General features: G+C 37.4%; 1 long non-coding RNA gene across 2 annotated transcripts in view; it reads left to right on the top strand.

Annotated features, from left to right (window-relative positions):
• LOC150075539 (uncharacterized) overlaps positions 1–19,075 on the top strand; it is a 37,705-nt gene extending 18,630 nt beyond the window's left edge. Inside the window, exons 1-2 of one of the 2 annotated variants that reach the window (XR_016547897.1) lie at positions 7,765–7,839; positions 18,972–19,075. This is a non-coding gene — a long non-coding RNA (uncharacterized LOC150075539). Of the gene's footprint in view, positions 1–7,764; positions 7,840–18,971 lie in introns of those variants that run through there. The other variant, XR_016547896.1, reaches the window with a different exon arrangement.
• The last annotated feature ends 2,742 nt before the right edge of the window (positions 19,076–21,817 follow it).

The raw sequence follows: 21,817 nt of genomic DNA, 5'->3' as shown, positions 1-21,817 counted from the left end.
TGATAACTTAAATAGATTTAAGGCAGAGCTTGACAAATATTTGGAGCGAGTGAATGGGTTAAATAAGGGTGTTTTTTTGGCTGATGCTATATAAGCTTGCTTTCTTGCATCATGTGCCTTTGCTAATGTTTGCAATACCAGGGTACCCACCCACCGATGACAGGCCACAAACTTTGAACCGGTCACCAGAGGAAGCTTGATATTCACGGAGTTTCCGAGAATAGGTAACAGCATTCTTCTCTACTGGGGAAGCAATGCCTGTTCCAGGAATTTTTGAGTGGTGTGAGTTCTACATCTAATAGTGACAAGTGGAAAGTAAAGTTATTATCCCACACATATACAAACAAACCTTGAGACCGTGCCGTGTGTAGAGGGGGGGGGGTGATAGCCACAGAGTTTCCGAAAATAGGTAACAACAGGCTTCTCTACTGGAGAAGCGTTGCCTATTGAAGGAATTTGAGTTTTTGATGGTGCCGCCAAATGAGAATAAGTAACAATAGTCTTTTCTATTAGTGAAGCGTTACTTATTCGAGGTAGTGCAATACATTGTAACTCGTTGTAAAGGATGAGCACAGTATCAGATATAGTTGAATGATGCCGTTTAAACTACTATCGTATTTTTTTTCCTTTTAGCATTAGCATTAGTAGAGGCATTTGATGCAAGAAAGCAAGCTTATGCAGCATCAGCCAAAAAAAAAAAAAAAAAAAATATACCTGTCCAGCTGAGCCTTAAACTTATTTAGGCAATCAACTTCCACGACAAGAGATGGAAGTCTATTCCACCGACCAACCACCCGCTGGCTAAAGGCAAATTTCCGTACGTCTATCCTACATTTGTCTTATCTCAGTTTGAATTTATGCCCTCTCAGGTGATTATTCTGAGCGAGAGGAAGAATCCCATCAGCATTGAGCATGCTCAAACTATTCAAGGCTTTATACACCTCTATCAGATCACCTCGTTGGTGCCTAGTCTCCAGACACTGTAATTTGCAAAACTTAAGCCTTTCTTCGTAAGAGCACCCCTTTGTTCCATTCACTAATCTTGTTGCCCTTCTCTGTACTCGTTCCAGCAACTCTACATCCTTCTTGAAATGAGGCCTCCAGACCTGTATACAGTACTCTAGGTGTGGCCTGACCATTGCCTTATACAAGGGAATAATCACCTCCTTATCACTGCTAGAAAAAATTCCTATGTATCATTGACAATACACCATGAGCTACACTTGCAGCTCGTCTGCACTGCTCACAGAACTTCATATCTGCCTGCATAACCACCCCCAGGTCCCTTTCACTCTCTACCACTGTCAGTGTAGTACCACAGAGTTGATACGTTGCTCTGGGGTTGCTGTTTCCCATGTGTAGAACTTTACATTTGTCAATGTTAAATTTCATTTGCCACCTCTCAGCCCATCTGCTCAACCTTTCCAGATCCTGTTGCAGCAGCATAGTGTCAGTAGTGTCCTTGACAACCCTGCCTACCTTTGTATCGTCAGCAAACTTCGACATTAACCTTGATATACCCTCATCAATATCATTTATGAATACAGAAAACAATAATGGACCCAACACTGAGCCCTGAGGGACTCCACTAATAACATTAGTCCACGACGAGCAGTGTTCATTGATTACCACTCTGTCTTCTCCCCCTCAGCCACCCCTTTATCCACAGCAGCAATTTGCCTCCAATGTCACACTGCTCCAATTTGTGCAGCAGTCTTCCATGTGCAACAGTATCAAAAGCCTCTCTAAGATCCAAGTATATAATATCAAAGTTATTCCCTGCCTCCAGTTTCTTTGTGACTGCATCATAGTATCCAATCAAATTGGTCAGGCAAGACTTCGCCTTAACAAAGCCATGCTGTGTCCGAGCTATAGCTGAAGTCTTGTCTAAATGATCCTGCAGTGCTTCTTTAACTAGTGCCTCCATTAATTTTCCTGGAACAGAAGTTAAACTCACAGGTCTCTAATTACTTGTGTCAGCCTTTGATCCTCCTTTGTGAATTGGGGTCACATTTGCACATCTCCAGTCTATGGGTACCTCCCCTGAGTCCAAGGAAGCTCTCATAATTATGGCTAAGGGTTTGCTTACTTCCTTTGCTGCCTCCTTTAATATAACTAGATAGATTCCATCCACCCCGGGTGCCTTTCTTGTGTTTATCTTCAACACTTTCTCCTCCACTTTACTCTCAGTTATTACAAGATTCTCTAGCTTACTGCTAGAGTTGAATACACCTCTGACTTTCCCCTCGCTAAATAACTCCTCATGTGTGAATGTCGATGCAAAATATTCATTTAGTTTGTTAGCTACCTGAGCAGGATCATCAACAGTTGACTCAACGATATCAAGTGGACTAATCTGGTTCATCCCCTTCCTTCTAGAGTTTACATAAGTAAAGAACTCTTTGCTGTTTTTCTTTGCATCCCTTGCCAAAGATTTCTCGTAATCTGCCTTCGCCTGCCTAACCTCCTTTGTAACTTGGTTACAGATCAACTTGTATCTATAATAGGCTTCTGTGTCATGTGTTAATTTGTATGTATCCCGTGCATGTTTCTTCTCTGCCATATGCCTCATGAGTTCATCTGACATCCATTTATGCCTAAACCTTGAACAATATTTCTTAGTTGGTATGTAAAGCCTAGTAGCTTCCAAGATTAATTCTTTGAATGCTTCCCATTTTGCATTTGCTGTTGGTAACATCATCAGTTGGTCCCACTGTATAGAATTTAAATACTGTCTCAGTCCATCGTAGTCACCTTTACGAAAGCAATAACCCTTCCCTTTACCCCTAATGGTAGTTACCTCTTTGAGTAAATCCCACTTCAGCACACTGTGATCACTGCCACCTAGTGGTTCATTTATCTGCAGATTCTTAATGCATGAAGAATCACTGCTGATAATCAAATCAAGAATATGCCTCCCTAACATGCTGATGTAGAAAACAATCATCCAATAAATCCACAAAAGCCTTGCTAGTGTGTGAGTGACCAGCCCCCAAATTCCAGTCAATATCTGGGAAATGAAAATCTCCCATTATAAGACTCTCTGATTTACTGGCCCACTCTATTTCCCTGTACAGTTTCTTATTATACTCATCAGAGTCATTAGGCCTATAGCACACTCCTACTCTCAATTTTGATCTCCCAATGCTTATCTCACACCAAACTGACTCGACACTGCACTGTCCAGTGATGTCCACTGGCTTCACATCCTTTGATTTTATGTATTTCTTAACTAATAGCATAACCCCTCCTCCCTTCCTATCCTGTCTATCCTTTCTATAGACGTTGTACTCCCCAAATTCCAGTTCTGCATTCCTTATATCTGTGTGACACCACGTCTCTGATATCCCAACAATATCTGCCTTTGATGTTTTGAGCAATATCTCAAATTCATCAAATTTATTTACTGAACTCCTAGCATTGGTGTACACGCAAGTATACATGCACCTATTTCTATTCTTAGCTACCCTAACACAACCCATGTGTTTACTTGTACCGCAATGAACCCCGGCAGTCTCTGAAATATCCTGCGCCTTGTTTTTCAGGCTTCTGCTCATTCCAATAGAAGCAGTGCAAGAATCTGTGTCACCTCTGCCAGTGGCTACTGTTAATCTATTGGTCTTTGTCTCCCCCCCAAGCTAGCAGTTTTCCGACCCACCAAACACTGCCTCGATAGCATCAGCAAATATTCTTGCACCCTTTCTATTTAAGTGTATCCCATCCCTGTAGAAGCAATCTCTCCTGTTAACAAGTACAGTCCAGTACAAGTACAGTACTTTAAGAGTTATCTATGATGTTTTCATACCTATATTACATAGATAATTATATTCCTAAAAATATTATGCCCTGTTACATTTAATCTTACTTAAAAATTAAACATATTAATATCAATCTGTTTTTAATATTAATCAGTGTCCGGACTCTTGGCGATACGACAATGATTGACAGGACAGATTCCGCCTACTATTCACACCCTACTCCATAGAGTGGTAAGATACAGAGTTGATTCTTGCTCAACTCACCCCAGGGCCCTCACTCTCAGAACACGAAACTAACGCGGTGAACTGTGGCCATCAAAATACACATGAGTAATAACGCGAATGGCCAACAGTGTTACCATTTTAGCGGTTTTCGCGCTAGATTTAGCGGAATTGCTTCAGGTTTAGCGGATAAAAATATGAAATAGCGGATAGCGGATTTTTTAGCGGGAAGAGTATAAATGTTTAGCATTTTATGTAATTTGGCAATGTAACATTTAAATTAAGAAATATTCATTTAAGAAATATTAAATTAATTGTTCAATTGATTATTTAATTAATAATAAAAATAATTCATAATTGAAATAGTAGGGATATCATATTTCATAGTTTTTTTTTTTTTTTATAAAGCGAAGAATCGGTTTTATATTATTCTGGATTTCCCTGAGGAGAACCCCAACAATTTTACGTAGTTACGCTCGCGGTCAAACGACCTGATCATTGAGTCATAGCTTTAAATTGTTGGATCAAATCTAAAAATGTGGAAAAAATTCTAATGACGCCTTTTTTTGAAACCGCGAAGGAATGGCATTGGATAATTTTTCTTCGTCGTATTTGTTTGGCTTCCAAGAAATGCGATCCGAATTACCGACATCTCTTTCAACGTTTCTAATAACCACAGAGCAATAAGTAATAAGTAATAATTATTAACCACAGTGTAATAATATCTTAGTATAGTCAGTCCTCGTATAGCACGATAGTTGTATTCCTAGAAACCCTCGTGCAATATAAACAAGAGGCCCTATGGGAAAAATTGGGTTAGGTGCCGACCACCCAAGATTGAACACATATTTGTAACCAAAACATTACCAAACACAATAAATAATCGTAATAAAATACTTACGTATTTTATTACGATTATTACGTATTTTTTTATTACGTAAAGGATGTAATAAAATACTGCTAATGCTTTTGCTTCTATCGTAAGCAAACTTGTTTTTTGTTTGATTTTCTATCCAAACAGATGACAGCCGTTCCATCTCTTCCAATTCTTTGTGTCTTAATCTAATGGATTTTAATTACACTTTTAGTTGTTCCTGCTATCAAAGTTGTTTTTATTTTCTCCGCATTCTTTGTAATTCTCGGCGTTGCCTCATTTAGGTCTGTAGCACGTGCAATATCACATGGTCTTTCATTTCGCTCAAAGCGTTTCACGATTTCATATTTTTTTCTCTATCGATAGAGGCGGACTGGCCATAAGCCTTACCTTACGGGATGGCGGACAAAAACAAAACGAAATATACCCAAAATTTTCGGAAGGAATGGTTAGCTTTTCCATAATTCAAAGACTGGTTAGTAGAGATTCCAGGACATCCAACTCGAGCAAGATGTAAATAATGCAAGTCTGATTTTACTGCTAAAATTTCGGACATTAAAAGTCATTTAAAAACTTTCAAACCTATTAAGTCAGCAGAACCATTTTCACCTAATAGATCAGGCAACCAATCTAAATTAAATTTTCCCACCAAGAATTTACAAACAGCGGAAGCTGAAGCAAAGTTAAGTTTGTTTGTTTGTGCTCACTCGTCAATACTGGCAATAGACCACTTTGGTGAATTATGTAAGAATGCATTCTAAGATCAAACAGCCAAAACTTTAAAAATTCATCGAACAAAATGCAGCGGCATTATAAAATATATCCTACACCCCCACTTTCAGAAAGATTTATTGAAACTATAGTTTGTTACTAGATGAATCAAACGATATTAGTGTAACAAAACTATTAGGTATTGCAATTGTGTATTATGATGAGCAATTCGATAAAAGAGTTTCTACATTCTTAGCTCTTGTAGAATTAGATAAGTGTAACGCTGAAAATATTTCAAATTCAATTAAAACAACACTGGGAAATTTTAAACTTCCTTTAAATAATCTTGTGGGCATTGGGACAGATAATGCTAGCGTTATGATTGGAGTTAATAACAGCGTTTATACACATTTGAAGTCCGATGTACCCAACTTGATATTAATTAAATGCGTATGTCATTCTTTGCAATTAGCAGTATCTCATGCAACCCGCGAAACATTCCCTAGAAGTCTAGAATTCATGATAGCTGAAACTTATAATTGGTTTAGTAAATCCACCAGCCGACAAAATCAATTCAAATATTTATACAGTGCCATAAACGATGGTGCAGATCCGAAAAAGATAGTTCACTCGTGTCAAACAAGGTGGTTATCCATTGAAGTTGCTATAACAAGAATTTTAGAACAGTATGTTGAATTAAAAGCCCATTTTGGAATAACTCGTTTGACTGACAAATGTTATACTGCAGAACTTCTTTATTCAATGTTTAAAGATGAAAGTAATTTAGCATATCTTTTATTTTAAAAACCTATCTTATCTGAAGTACAAAGAGTAAACAAATCTTTTGAATCAAATACTGCCGATCCTACATTATTACTACATGATTTAAACACGCTATTGTTGATGATTGCCAATAAAATGTTTTTACCAAATACAGATATTGAAAGGATAGAAGAGGACATTAATAATTATTTAGACCCTAAGCCATACCAATTTGAAAGTAAAATAAATGAATTAATAATGAATAAACTTATCACAACAACAGATGAAATGGCAATAAGAGAGAGATGCCGTAATTTCTTGATTGGTTTGTATCAACAATTAAAACAACGCCTTCTAGACAACATAAAAGAATTAGAAAAAATATCATTAATCTCAGTTAACAATATATTAAAGCAAAATTTTCTGTTAAATTTATTACAAAAACTTAAAATTGTCTGAAGTAGAAATTAAAAAAATTGAGCAACGGTATACTGTATAAACATTACTCTCGTTAAATGGGAAAACTTCAACAATATAATGAAGTTTTGGTTAGAAGTTTCGAAATATCGATATGCAAGCGGTGAAAATCCATTTAAAGAAATTAAAATAAATAAATTTTCTGTTTATACTCCGGGACGACCAAACGGTCAGAGGAGTTCACAAGATAGATTGAATACAAGAAACAGCACCATATTCAGCAGTCACGGGCTTGAACCCCGGTCACTCAAGGCACGTGTACTTATGCACCCGCGTGCCTGACCACTAGGCTACGGCGGCCTTCATTAGCGAATTAGCGAATTTGCATTGGGTATTTTAATTTTGCCATTATCCAATGCAGATGTGGAAAGAATATTCAGCAACTTAAATCTAGTAAAAAACAAAACACGCAACAGAATGAGTGTTGGCACGGTTAATGCAATCTTATCAGTACGATACGGGCTCAAAAGAGTTGAAAAGTGTTGTAAAAATTATGTTTTACCTGAAGAAGTGCTTCGCAAAATAGGTACACAAGAAGCATATGATGAGGAGGTATTGAATTTCGAAATTAATTTAGATTTTTAGATATTGATTTTATATTAAAAACAGAAAAATAAATAGCTATTTATATATACTATTTGTTTGTTTGTTTTTATTCACTACAAAGTACAAACAAATGAAAATTTTAAAAATTTGGCGGGTCAAGTGCTAAAAATAGCGGATTTTGAGTATGCGGCTAGCGGGAAATATTATTAAGAGTTGGCAACACTGGTGGTGTGGTTGCTTCTTTGTCTCGATTTCTAGTGTTCGTTGAACGTAGTAGTAGTCTTTTTTTACTATTTTTATAATTATTACTGAATAGCTAATTAATAACTTTTACACTAATTTATATGAATAGTGTATTGATATTAATCGAAGTAATAGTTTATGAAATAAATTATTCCATAAAAAAAAAACTTCATAACATCTTTACTGTTTCTGAAATCAAGTCAAGTCAGCCATAGTCTCACTGACAAATTGAAAGAGTTATCACAGGTATTTGTGAGGATATGGATATTTATGATTAAAATGTATTGGCATATGTCTCAGGTTACCTAGCTAGAAATATTTTAAAGATCATTAATTGTGAAACATGTAAAGATTTACTACAAAGCCCAAAAAATCATGATATGGACAAATTGTTGTATTAATGTTAATGTGTGAGAGAGAGAGAGAGTATGGATTAAAATAGCCATCAAAGGAATTATTGAATACAATGAGAAGTATATCAGATATTTTGCTTTTCTGAAGTGTATTTGTTTTTTCACAAGGAAGAAGTTCTACAAAAACTTTATGCTAAAACAAGTTTTATTGACTTAGATAGGTTTGGGAACCAGGAGTACCAAGCACATGTGCAAAAAGTGCTTATTCAGTCTATCTTGTGAATTATGGAAAAACAAAAAGTGAAAAATATGAATTTAGCTTGTCTGTCCAGTCAAGCATGAAACTTCCTTTAAAAACTATTGAAACATGTTAGACCCGTGTAACTGGGAAATGTTCAGCCTGTGCTATGAAAGATAGAGGTAAAATTGTCATGATTTGATTTTTCCTGGGGAAAACTGTCATGATTTCTCATTTTTAGTTAATCCAGTTATAATCACGTTAATCCAGTTATTCATATCATATCACGTTAATCCAGTATTGATCAATACTGGATTAACTGTCCATTCTGAACTACATATACCTTAATGATAAATAACATATAGCTCCATTATTCAGTTTGAATTCTATTGTCTGATAAATTCCACACTGCTGAAGTATTTGCCAAACATTTGTCAAGAATTGAGACTATTTATATGGAGCCTTTGGTTTCATTTCCTGGTTGAGATCTGTTGATCAATGAGGATGACCAAAACTCGGCATTGAAGAATATGAAAAATGACAATACAAAAGACCCGGGTGACTCACCAACCGTATTTTGGAAATAGTCTGTCACTACTCTTAATCCTATCATGCTTCATATTTGCAACTTATATCTGGGATTGGGCATTTACCCAAAGCTTTTCAATCAGATTAACATACTTCTGGTATTCAAAAAAGGTAACAAGTGGTCTGTATAAGATTTCAGACTATTCCCCAGCAAAAAAAGCTTTTCTAAACTATTTGACACAGTAGTACATAAACAACTTTTCAATTTTTTCAAGCCTTACATATTAAAATCAACATGGCATTGGTCATGGAAAGTCAGCATGTGTATGTAAGTTTTCTCTGGGAGTCCTATTGCTGTTATCTAGGGTCACATTGCTGTTGTGGCTAATGAGCTGTATAATACAATGTTCAACAGTGTCATCATCCACCAAGAGAAGCCTGAACCATTTATCCAACTCTGTAATGTATATGTATGTGTGTTCTCTGTGAACATATTGCTGCTAGGCTCTTGTGTAGGGTCACATTGCTCTTGTGTCTCAGAAGCTATATAATGCAATGTTCCCAGTGTCATTAACAATCAAGTGAAATCAACTTTTTATCCAACTCAGTGTATATGTTTGTGTGTGTTCTCTAGGAGCCCTATTGCTGTTAGGTTGGGTCGCATTACTCTCTGGAGCCTGAGGAGCTATATAATGCAATGTTTCCACATTGTCATTAACAATCAAGTGAAATCTGAACCTTTTATTCAACTCAGTGTATATATGTGTTCTATGGGAGCCCTATTGCTGTAATGAAGGGTCACATTGCTCTTGTGGCTCAGGAGCCATATAATGCAACGTTACCACAGTGTCATTATCAACCAAGTGAAGTCTGAACCATTTATCTAACTCAGTGTATTCATAAGTATCTGTTCTCTGTGTACTTATTGCTGCTAGGCTGTTATGTAGAGTCACATTGCTCTTGAGGCTGAGGCTGTATAATGCAATGTTCCCATAGTGTCATCATCTACAAGTGATTTCTAAACCTTTTATCCCACTCAGTTCAATACTTTACAAAATATGTGATGTCACCTCTACAAATTATGAAATCAATGATGGGATTATGGACTGGGACATGATGCTTTATTAGTAGTAGTATTGTTGTTCTTACATTATTACTGATTGGGTGGATCCACCCTGCGACGGGTATTACTACCAAGTGCACAGGGTGACTGCAATGTGTCGTGTTACTGTAGATCCAGGAACTCTGACTATCCTACAGGTATTCAGGATTGCAACTTTCTGGAATTTGGATTGGATTGGAGTAACAATAAATTATGAAAATTATATACTAATAATCTGGGAATTGATATATTATCCAATGCAATAACAAAACTTTAGAAAATACTCCAGGAACATTGCTAATTTCTTCACAGTGTTCCGGCCTGTTTCTATGTTCTGAAAGTGGGCCCTGCACTGTCTATGTGATTTTAACATGTAGCCGGAATTGCCACTGTCGTCTGTGGGAGTGTCCACTCTGTATGTTACTACTCTCGCTGGAATGGTCATGTGATCTCTAGACCATATGGTGTGTTTTTAACTTCGCTGTGTTCAAATCCAGGTTGTGTGTTTTGAACTTTGCTATGTTCAAATCCAGGTGGTGTGTTTTGAACTTTGCTGTTTGGAATGCTATGTGGTGTTGAATACTGATTGCTGCTTATTTGATTACATGGATGCATAATTAAAAACAAAAAAAGAAAAGGCATTTGGTTTTGGAAAGGGCTGAATAATAACGGGAATGTGGGGGTACTGCAGTTCCTACAGAAGCGGGGGTCTGCAGCCCAAGAAAAAAATTAATTACTGCTGATTAAGAATAAGAAATTTTCCCCATTTACATATTCGGCTAAGATTTAGTTTAGGGTGCATATATCTGCTTGTCTTCATAAAGCCAAATTCAGTATTCTTACCTACACTGATGACATGAAATTGTACAAAGAAATTAATCAGTCTTTGGATTGTAAGGAGCTGCAAAAAGGTATTCAATTAATATACCAATGGATTAAAAGTCATAGACTAGATGTTAATATTGATAAATGTCATATCATTACCATTTCAGATCCTCATAAACAAGTTGTCATCTGTTACAATTACACTTTAGAATCTTTGCATATTAATAGAACTCATGAAATAAAAGATTTAGGAATTTTAAGAACTAGTACTGGCTCTCACACAACTCATATTAAAAAAAAAAGTAACTGCCAGAGCCTCTAAATTATTTGGCTTAATCAAAAGGGCTTCTTTTCACTTTGTTGGCCCTGATATACCAAAACTTGCTTATACATCACATGTTTGCTACACAAGTGTGGACCCCTTTTGGTATAAATATTAATACCCTTGAAAGGGTTCAAAAATCTCTCATCAGATTCTTAGTTTATAAATCAGATTTAGACTATTTTATGTATAAATATAAATATATGTGAAAAATGTATAAATATAAAGATTGGTGTAAAATTTTTAACCTTCCCATGTTAAGTGTTAGAAGGAATATGTTTTACTGCTTCCTTCTACATTCGATTATTTAAGGCAAACTAGATGCTCCATTGCTACTATCATGTATTAACTTCAATTGTGCACCTAGGCCTTTGAGGGAACATAAATTATTTCACATCTCCAAATTTAGGACAAATCATCTTAAATTTGAATTTTTTAATAGAATAGCTGCTAACAAAGTAGCTATTCTGTTGAATTCTGTTACAAAAATGAAAATAAAATTGATATTTTTAGTTAATAAAACTAGTGTTAAAAATGAATATCACAAACTGTTGTTTTAGTCCATTCATGTTTTGTATTAATTCTTTATATTTTAACTTTACTGAAATTTATTTGTTTTACTTTTATATTTATATGTCATGTTATTATTATATTTCAAACTGTTTTTGCTGTTTTCGGAGGTTTGCTCGCAGACGCCGGCCTAGTTGAATGTTCAATATTAGCAGTACCAAAGTTGGACCGGCCAAAAAAGGTTGCAGCTGCCTAAACTCATTCAGTCGAATCAATTTAGGCTATTATGAATTTATTAATTCATTACTGAATGAATTTGTATATTAGAAATAAAAATACCACAAGGTGTTATTTATTTATTATTATTATTTTTTGTACGAAAGTGATGTTTCTAGTCTCCTCCTGTCCTAAATTAACTGATTGTTACTGCTCGCGAAGTCGTCTTGTAATGTTCGAGAGAGAAGATTCAGTGGCTGCAGGTGGTGGCAACCCAAAGGTCGCGGGTTCGATTCCCGCCTCGGGCTTGGATCAAAGTACTGCAAAAACCTTGGGAGGTGCAATATGGCCACAGAAGCCGATGCGCCAACAACTACCAAATCAAAAAAAAAAAAAAAAAAAATCAGGTGGTGGGATGGTGGGAATTTCTGTTCTTCGGTTGTGAAACGAAAATAACCGAAAAGTGTTCGGTTATTATCGTGCTAGGCTACGACTGATGAGATGAGTTTTCTATCAATGTTTTTCCAGTTATTGTATCCATAAAAAAAGAGAGAAAAAAAAGGCATTTTTGTGCACATGTGCATGAGTCAAGTCTCATTGGCAATGCACGTGAAATCGTCCGGTCACGAAAGCCGGGGTTAGTTTGTGCATTAAATCGGTTATTATCCTGCTAGGCCATGGCTGTTGAGGTGAGTTTTGTGCATTAACAATGACCAAATCCATTGTTAATGCACGTGAAATCATCCAATCATGTACGACCATAAAAGCGGATTTAGGGGGGCGCAGTCCTCACCAAAATTTGAATTTTTTTCAATTGGTTCATTAACAAACAGCAATTTAATTGATAACGCACGTGCAATCGTATAGTAATGTACAGGCGAGAAGAATCGCGATTTGTTAAATTTATATTTCTTCTTTAAAAATTAAAAAAAAAAAAAAATGCCCGTTTTGCTGTTTCGTTTTCTTCATTTTAGCTCCGTCGTATTGTGATGTCACATGACATTTCGTCGTCCGTCCCCAAATAACGTGCATTTTTGTTTCTTGATTTTTTAAAAAAATTGCCATTTGCACGTTCCTTTTGTTCCCTTATTTTCAGCTCTGATGTCACGTGACATCCGCGACATGCGGCCGAGGAGAAGAAAGGGAACGCAATGAGTTGGCGGAGTCACAACCCCTTAATCACTGCTTTTCCCCTCTTCTCGCCGCCGACTAAAGGATTAGATCTGCAAGGAGAACGGGAAAATATTGAAGTGGTCGTGGTCTACACCCGTAAATCACTACCTTGTCAGCGAGTGTAGAGATGGTGCTCCCTAAACTGAATACAGTACAGTACTGGGTCGATATTCAGTATCGGGTACAGCCAATGAGAACGAAGTAAAAGAAGGCAGCCGGCTCCACCCAGTGGGCGGGGTTAATGACGTCAGACGATCACAACTGACACGCAGTGCGTGTCATCTTGTGCCGCACGTGGTTGCGGTATAATAATCGGTCTTAATTTCATTCGTGGTAAAGTTAAAAAATTCGGGGGTGTGGGGGCAAGAGCCCCCACATAGACGGGGGTCTGGGGGCAGAGCCCCCAGAAAAAAAAAATTACTTTATTTTTCAGAAAAAAAAAATTAATTTAATTTCGAAATGTCGACTGAGGAAAGTGACGTAGCCACTTTCCTCCTCTTCTCAGCCTTCTCATTGGCTGATTAGTAATTCCTAATTACATTCGTAATTTAAAAAAATCACTTATCCGAATTTCAATGTGCAATAAAAAATAAAAGTAGCGTGAGAGCGACCCGAAAATCCGCTCAAATGGGGGTCTGCCCCCAGAAAAAAAAATTAAATTAATTTTTAAATGTCACTGATGAAAGTGACATGGCCACTTTCCTCCTCTTCTGAGCCTTCTCATTACTAATCACTGATTAGTAATTCCTAAGTGCTTCTGCCGTATTCCTTTGTTTTAGGTATGTATTCTAATTTTTTTGTTCTGTGTTTAACCTATTTTTATTGCGCAATTTTCAATTTCTTGGTGTTTCTTCGTGGTTAATTGATGTTTGCGAAATAGTCTTTTTTGCAATTCCGGTCGAATTTTACGTTGTGCTGTATTACCTGCGGTCGAGAAAAGGGTTAGTTTTTTAAATTGTTCAGTTTATTTGCCTTTACTTTTAGCGAAATATCGGTTTAAATTACCTTTTTCCCATTCCTTTTTCATTTACCCCCAGGGGCTCACATCTGGTGAGTATGGGCTTGGCAAACCCAGGATCCTGAGCTGGATATCATCATTCTTCCCTTCTTGCTTTCTTGGTGATTCCCTTCTACTTCTGACTCTCTCCCTCTCTCTCAGAGTAATGTGGGAATTTTTTTTTTTTTTTGGCTGGTGGTAGCATAAGCCTCAGGCTTCCTTGCACCATATTAGCATTAGCATTAGTAGAGGCATTTGATGCAAGAAAGCAAGCTTATGCAGCATCAGCCAAAAAAAAAAAAAAAAAAAAAACCACTTCCACTTCACCCCTCTGTTCGTTCAAAATACCTGTCCAGCTGAGCCTTAAACTTATTTAGGCTATCAACCTCCACCACAAGGGATGGGAGTCTGTTCCACCAACCAACCACCCGCTGGCTAAAGGCAAATTTCCGCACGTCTATCCTACATCTGCCTTTCCTCAATTTGAATTTATGCCCTCTCAGGTGATTTTTCTGAGCTAGAGGAAGAATCCCATCAGCATTGAGCATGCTCAAACCATTCAAGGCTTTATACACCTCTATCAGATCACCTCGCTGGTGCCTAGTCTCCAGACACTGTAATTTGCAAAACTTAAGCCTTTCTTCGTAAGAGCACCCCTTTGTTCCATTCACTAATCTTGTTGCCCTTCTCTGTACTCGTTCCATCAGCTCTACATCCTACTTGAAATGAGGCCTCCAGACCTGTATACAGTACTCTAGGTGTGGCCTGACCATTGCCTTATACAATGGAATAATCACCTCCTTATCCCTGCTGGAAAAATTCCTGTATATCATTGACAATACTCTTGCAGCCCGTCTGCACTGCCCATGGACTAGAGTTCTGCAAATGTATCACCATTTCACAAAGGGGTTCAAAAGGTGACACAAGTAACGGTAGAATTGTTAGTTTAACTTGTCTTCAAGGGAAAATAATGGAGTCACTGGTTAAAGCATTGCACGATCATCAAAACAAGACTGCAGTAATAGTTAAGACAGCATGGGTTTGTTAAAGGGAGGTCTTGTCTGACCAGTTTGATTGGATGCTATGATGTGGTTGCAAAGGAATTAAAGGTCAAAAATAATTTTGATATCATATACTTGGATTTCAGGAAAGCTTTTGATACTGTTGAACATGGAAGGCTACTATACAAATTGGAATAGTATAGTATTAAGGGCAAGTTGCTACAATGGATAAAAGGATGGTTGAGTGGGAGAAGACAGAGAGTGGTAATCAAGGGACACTGCTCTTCGTGGACTATTGTTATTAGTGGAGTTCCCCAGGGTTCGGTGTTGTGCCCATTCTTCTTTTGTATATTTATCAATGATATTGATGAAGGTATATCAGGATTAATATCCAAGTTTTCAGATTATACAAAGGTTGGCAGGGTTGTTAATGACAGTAAAGATAGTATGTTACTCCAACTGGATCTAGATAAGTTGAGCTAATGGGCTGAGAAATGCCAACTGAAGTTTAACATTGACAAATGCTGTATGGGTAGCAATAACCCAAGAGATATGTACCACCTGTGGTACTTCACTCTGGAAAGTGAAAAAGACCTGGGAGTAATTGTGCAACCAGATATGAAGTTTTCTGATCAATGCAGACAGGCTGCAAGAGCTGGTCATGGGGTTTTGTCAATGATATACAGGAATTTTGCCATCAGGGACAAAAAGGTGATTATCCCATTGTACAAGGCAATGGTCAGGTCACACACCTAGAGTACTGTGTACAGGTCTGAAGGCCTCATATTAGGAAGGATGTAGAGTTGCTAGAACGAATACAAAGAAGGGTAACAAGACTGGTGAGGGGAACAAAGAGGCATTCTTACCAAGAAAGGCTTAAGTTCTGTGAATTGCAGTGTCTGGAGAGTAGGCACCTGTGAGGTGATCTGATTGAGTTGTATAAGGCATTGAATGGGTTGAGAAAACTGAGTGCTGATGGGAAACTTCCTCTTTCTCAGATTAAGAACCTGTGGGGACATAGATTCAAATTGAGGAAAGACAGTTGTAGATGTGCAGAAATTTGCCTTTAGCCAGCAGTTAATTGATTGGTGGAACAGACTTCTATCTTTTGTTGTGGAAGTTGATAGCCTAAATGAATTTAAGGCTTTTCTGGGCCAGCATTTGGAATGAATGGAGGGATAAAATGTTTTTTTTTTTTTTTTGGCTGATGCTGCAAAAGCTCCTACACTTGCTTTCTTGCATCATGTGCCACTACTACTACTACTACTAGGGTGTGTGTGTATATATATAAATACACAGACATACACAAAGGAATACCATTAGCATTAGTCGAGGCATTTGATGCAAGAAAGCAAGCTTATGCAGCATCAGCCGAAAAAGAAAAAAAAAAAAAAAAACCCACTTCCACTTCACCCCTCTGTTCGTTCAAAATACCTGTCCAGCTGAGCCTTAAACTTATTTAGGCTATCAACCTCCACCACAAGGGATGGGAGTCTGTTCCACCAACCAACCACCCGCTGGCTAAAGACAAATTTCCGCACGTCTATCCTACATCTGTCTTTCCTCAATTTGAATTTATGCCCTCTCAGGTGATTATTCTGAGCTAGAGGAAGAATCCCATCAGCATTGAGCATGCTCAAACCATTCAAGTCTTTATACACCTCTATCAGATCACCTCGCTGGTGCCTAGTCTCCAGACACTGTAATTTGCAAAACTTAAGCCTTTCTTCGTAAGAGCACCCCTTTGTTCCATTCACTAATCTTGTTGCCCTTCTCTGTACTTGTTCCAGCAGCTCTACATCCTTCTTGAAATGAAGCCTCCAGACCTGTATACAGTACTGTAGGTGTGGCCTGACCATTGCCTTATACACGGGAATAATCACCTCCTTATCCCTGCTGGAAAAATTCCTGTATATCATTGACAATACTCCATGAGCTACTCTTGCAGCCCGTCTGCACTGTTCAGAGAACTTCATATCTGCCTGCACAACCACCCCCCAAGTCCCTTTCATTCTCTACCACTGTCAGTGTAGTACCACAGAGTTGATACGTTGTTCTGGGGTTGCTGTTTCCCATGTGTAGTACTTTACATTTGCCACTCTCAGCCCATCTGCTCAACCTTTCCAGATCCTGTTGCAGCAGCATAGTGTCAGTAGTGTCCTTGCAACCCTGCCAACCTTTGTATCGTCTGCAAACTTGGACATTAAGCTTGATATACCATCATCAATATCATTTATAAATACAGAAAACAATAATGGACCCAACACTGAGCCCTCAGGGACTCCACTAATAACATTAGTCCACGATGAGCAGTATCCATTGATTACCACTCTCTGTCTTCTCCCCCTCAACCACCCCTTTATCCATAGCAGCAATTTGCCTCCAATGTCACAGTGCTCCAATTTGGTTAGCAGTCTTCCATGTGCAACAGTATCAAAAGCCTTTCTAAGATCCAAATATATAATATCAAAGCTATTCCCTGCATCCAGTTCTTTTGTGACTGCATCATAGTATCCAATCAAATTGGTCAGGCAAGACTTCCCGTTACCAAAACCATGCTGTGTCCGAGCTATAACTGAAGTCTTGTCTAAATGATCCTGCAGTGCTTCTTTAACCAGTGCCTCCATTAATTTTCCTGGAACAGAAGTTAAGCTCACAGGTCTATAATTACTTGTGTCAGCCTTTGATCCTCCTTTGTGAATTGGGGTCACATTTGCAGATTTCCAGTCTATGGGTACCTCCCCTGAGTCCAAGGAAGCTCTCATAATTATGGCTAATGGTTTGCTTACTTCCTTTGCTGCCTCCTTTAATATAACTGGATAGATCCCATCCACCCCGGGTGCCTTTCTTGTGTTTATCTTCAACAATTTCTCCTCCACTTTACTCCAAGTTATTTCAAGATTCTGTAGCTTACTGCTAGAGTTGAATACACCTCTGGCATTTCCCTCGCTGAATAACTCCTCATGTGTGAATGTCGATGCAAAATATTCATTTAGTTTGTTAGCTACCTGAACAGGATCATCAACAGTTGACCTCAACCACCCCTTTATCCATAGCATAGTTTTTGTGAATGTCGATGCAAAATATTCATTTAGTTTGTTAGCTACCTGAACAGGATCATCAACAGTTGACCCATCAATATCAAGTGGACCAATCTGATTCATCCCCTTCCTTCTAGAGTTTACATAAGTAAAGAAATCTTTGCTGTTTTTCTTTGCATCCCTTGCCAAGAATTTCTCGTAATCTGCCTTCGCCTGCCTAACCTCCTTTGTAACTTGGTTGCATATCAACTTGTATCTGTCATAGGCTTCTGTGTCATGTGTTAATTTGTAAGTATCCCATGCATTTTTCTTCTCTGCCATATGCCTCATTAGTTCATCTGACATCCATTTTGGCCTAAACCTTGAACAATATTTCTTAGTTGGTATGTAAAGCCTAGTAGCTTCCAAGATAAGTTCTTTGAATGCTTCCCATTTTGAATTTGCTGTTGGTAACATCATCAGTTAGTCCCACTGTATAGAATTTAAATACCGTCTCAGTCCATCGTAGTCGCCTTTACGAAAGCAATAACCCTTCCCTTTACCTCTAATGGTAGTTACCTCTTTGAGTAAATCCCACTTCAGCACACTGTGATCACTGCCACCGAGTGGTTCATTTATGTGCAGATTCTTAATGCATGAAGAATCACTGCTGATAATCAAATCAAGAGTATTACTCCCTCTAGTTGCCTCCTGAACATGCTGATGTAGAAAACAATCATCCAATAAATCCAATAAACAATCATCCAATAAATCCACAAACGCCCTGCTAGTGTGTGAGTGACCAGTCCCCAAATTAGTTTACAGCAAGAAATCTATATTTGATCCACTGGCCATTTTTCTGTTTGGAGGTGTTATTCATGATGTGTATGTGCCATTGCAGTCATTTACTATTCTTTTTACAACCCCTATCAGAGTTTGCATATGTAAATGTGAACAAGCATATATTTTAATAAATATAGTACAGCTCCTTAATTTCACATTTGATATTGCAATTAAGATGGAAAGATGTTTTCATTATATGAATTGTGTATATTGTTTTATATTCTCTTAACTTTTTTTTTTTTTTTTTCAGTTTCATCAAGGAGATTAAATTAAATATGCAGCTAAGATAGAAGTGAATGTAGGTAAAGTTGTGTCACCAGTGACTACTAATTTAATCACAGCTCCACAGCCAAAGGATGCCATCAAATGCAAGATGTTTAAAAGAACATAAAATAACAGAAGCACAAGAATATTCAATATCTCAGTTTAAAAGCAAGCAAAGTTTCATTACCTTAAAAGATATTGAAAAACAGAATCACGGAATTCATTCCTCCAAAGTTAACTGTATAAAAATAGATAAATTTCGCAGTATCCAGATACTTTTCAAAGGTAGGATTCAAGTTGAGATATATCCAAGTCAGCCAGAAGTAAACTTGTCACTTCATACTCTGAATAAATCCTTTTCTTGTGGATTTTATGATAAGGCATTTACAAGATCAGGTGCTTTAAAACAACATATTTATGTTCACAAACAGGAGAGGAGAAACCGTTCATTTGTGAAATATGCCGCAAACTATTTTCAAGATCAAAGTACCTATTAGGCAAGAAAGAAATTTACCTTGTGAAATCAGTGGCAAGTCATTTTCCAACATGTTTTATTTGAAACGGCACTTAATAATTCACAAGCACAAGAAATCCTTCGCTTGTAAAATATGTGGCAAGGCATTTTCACACTCAAGTATATTGAAAGGACATCTCTTCGTTCACACAAAGGAAAACCTATTTTCTAAAGAAATATGTGATAAAGCACTTTCACAGTCGGGTATATTGAAAAAACATCTGTCAGTTCACACACAGGAAATACCATTCCCCTGTGAAATATGTGGTAAGGGATTCTCACGGTCAGATATATTGAAAAAGCATCTGTTAACTCACACACAGAAAACACCATTGTCTTGTGAAGTTTGTGGTAAAGCTCTATCAAGTTCAAGTAGTCTTAAAAGACATTTTCTAGTTCACAATCAGGAAAAACCATTCTCATGTGAAATATGTGGTAAGGCATTTTCACGGTTAGGTAATTTGAAACAACATCTGTTAGTTCACACTCAGGAAAAACCCTTCACTTGTGAAGTATGTGGTAAGGCATTTTCACAGTCAAGTAATTTGAAACAACATTTGTTAGTTCACACTCAGGAAAAACCCTTCACTTGTGAAATATGTGGTAAAGCATTTTCACGGTTAGGTAGTTTGAAAGAACATCTCTTAGTTCATGCACAGGAAAAATCATTCTCTTGTGAAATATGTGGTAAGGCATTTTCACTGTCACGTAATTTGAAACAACATTTGTTAGTTCACACTCAGGAAAAACACTTCACTTGTGAAGTATGTGGGAAGGCATTTTCACAATCAGGTCATTTAAAAGAACATCTCTTAATTCATGCACAGGAAAAACCATTGTGTTGTGAAATATGTGGTAAGCCATTTTTACGGTCAGATAAATTGAAACAACATCTACTAGTTCACACTCAGGAAAAACCATTCACTTGTAAAACATGCGGTAAAGCTTTTTCATGTTTAAGTAGTCTTAAAAGACATTTTCTAATTCACACTCAGGAAAAACCATTCCCTTGTGAAAGATGCGGTAAAGCTTTTTCACGTTCGAGTAGTCTTAAAATTCATTTTCTAGTTCACACTCAAGAAAAACCATTCTCTTGTGAGATATGTGGTAAGCCATTTTTTCAGTCAGTTCATTTGAAACGACATCTGCTAGTTCACACTCAGGAAAAACCATTCTCTTGTGAAACATGCGGTAAAGCTTTTTCACGTTCATGTAGTCTTAAAAGACATTTTCTAGTTCACACTCAAGAAAAACCATTCTCTTGTGAGATATGTGGCAAGGCATTTTTCCTGTTAGGTCCTTTGAAACAGCATCTGTTAGTTCACAATCAGAAAAAACTATTCTTTTGTGAAACATGCGGTAAAGCTTTTTCACGTTCAAGTAGTCTTAAAAGACATTTTGTACTTCACACTCAACAAAAACCCTTCTCTTGTGAGATATGTGGCAAGGCATTTTCACACTCATGGAATTTGAAAAAACATCTCTTAGTTCACACTCAGGAAAAACCATTCTCTTGTGAGATATGTGGCAAGGCATTTTCACAGTCATGTCAATTGAAAAAACATCTGTTAGTTCACACTCAGGAAAAACCATTCTCTTGTAAAACGTTTTAAAGCCTTTTCATATTCATGTAGTCTAAAAGGGCATTTTCTAGTTCGTGTTCAGGAAAAAACCATTCTCTTGTGAAATATGTGGAAAGGCATTTGCATAGGTGATTTGAAAAGCATCTTAGATCATGCCCAGGAAAAAACCATTCTGTTGTGAAATATGTGGAAAGGCATTTGCATAGGTGATTTGAAAAGCATCTTAGATCATGCCCAGGAAAAAACCATTCTGTTGTGAAATATGTGGTGTCATTTTCACAGTCAGATATATTGTAAAAGCATCTGTTATCTCACACAATAAGACCATTCTCTCGCGAAACATGTAGTAAAGCTTTTTCATGTTCAAGTAATCAAGTAAAATGACATCTGCTAGTTCACATCTGGAAAAAACCACTTGTGAAGTGTGTATTTTTTTTTTTTTTTTTTTTTTTTTTGTTATTTGTGCCACATTGGCTTCTGTGGCCATATTGCAACGCCCAAGGTTTTTGCATTTTGTACTCTGATCCAAGCCCGAGGCGGGATTCGAACCCACGACCTTTGGTTTGCCAGGCAGACACTTTACCCACCCGGCTAGCCCGGTAGGCGTGTAGTGTATAGGAAGGCAATTTTACAAATAGGTCCTATGAAACAGAATCTGTTAATTCACATGCAGCAGTAATGGCATCTGTTATGTGACACTCCATTCACTTTTGAGATATGTGGCAAACATGTTGC

The sequence above is a fragment of the Mastigoproctus giganteus genome, chromosome 14 (assembly GCF_048544385.1).
Source record: "Mastigoproctus giganteus isolate SK-2022 chromosome 14, ASM4854438v1, whole genome shotgun sequence".
Taxonomy (NCBI): domain Eukaryota; kingdom Metazoa; phylum Arthropoda; class Arachnida; order Uropygi; family Thelyphonidae; genus Mastigoproctus; species Mastigoproctus giganteus.
Note: the sequence above shows the minus strand (reverse complement) of the source record. Positions and strands in the feature narration are given on the sequence as shown.